The following is a 1,283-nucleotide window of genomic DNA, read 5'->3' on the forward strand; positions in this document are numbered from 1 at the left end:
TTACTGTGGAACATTTGAACCAAAGTGGACTGAAAATGTCTACGTCTACGGAAACATCACCACAAGGATCAAACTCTGTAAGTTCTTTCTGATTTTATCAGGGCTTCTACAAGAAAAGTCATTTTACAGAAGTTTGACCAAATTGTTTTCACATTAATGTGGAGCTGAATTGGAAAAAGATGAAACATCAAGATGTTAATGAGTGGATTCATCTAATCATTTATTTAGAATATTTTTTTAAAACTCACTACAGGAAACTTTTGAACAATCTTCTAAATCTTTGGTTAAACAGATGAATGTTCTTTAAATTACTTTATCATTTAACCTTTATTGACCTGGGAAAATAACCATTAAATTTAACAACCTATTTTTCAGTAGAGACCTGGCAAAAAACAAAATAAAACATAAAATAGTAAATGAAGTAACCTTCGAAACAGTTACAATAAATAAATAAATAACAGTTCCCAATATATTGAATGCATTTATAAAATAGTTTTTTGGGGTTTGAGAAAAATTATCCTACATTTCTTTACAAATACAATTTCTTTGCAAAGTAGTTTTGCTCTTAAGGGAATTTGACTTGGTGCTGATGTGTAGACAAATTATATAAATATACACAGAATACAGAGTCTATATTTATACACAATATAAAACATACAATATGCTATATGCAATATATGTAGTACATAGCTATGTACTTTATACACAGAAGACTGCACAGGTCTGGAGACGTTGGTGTAGAACAGGGGAGGGAGAAAGGCGGTGTCAGTGTCTTGGGGGTCTCTATTGGTAAGGCCATTAGCAGATGGGTAGAAACTGTTCTTGTGCCGTGAGATTTTGGTCCTGATGGACCACAGCCTCCTGCCAGAGGGAAGTGACTGAAATAGTTGGTTGAGGAGTGAGGGATCAGCCACTATCTTCCCTACAGGCCTCAGAGCCATGGAGGGTTAGATCCTGGAGGAATGGAAGATTGCAGCCAATCACCTTCTCTGCAGACCAGATGACATGCTCTTGTTCTTGGCGGTGGCACCACCATACCAGATGATAATGGAGGAGGTGAGGATGGACTCAATGGCGGAGGAGTATAAGTGCACCATCATTGTCCTTGGCAGGTTGAATTTTTTCTGCTGCCACAAGAAATACATCCTCTGCTGGGCTTTCTTGGCGAAGGAGTTGATGTTCAGCTCCCACTTTAGGTGCTGTGAAATGATTCCTGTTGATTAAAGGGATAGTTCGGTATTTTTGACATGAATCTGTATGGCATCCCCATCACCAGTGTCATG

The sequence above is a fragment of the Cyprinodon variegatus genome, unplaced genomic scaffold, assembly GCF_000732505.1.
Source record: "Cyprinodon variegatus isolate N-32 unplaced genomic scaffold, C_variegatus-1.0 Scaffold1274, whole genome shotgun sequence".
NCBI lineage: Eukaryota > Metazoa > Chordata > Actinopteri > Cyprinodontiformes > Cyprinodontidae > Cyprinodon > Cyprinodon variegatus.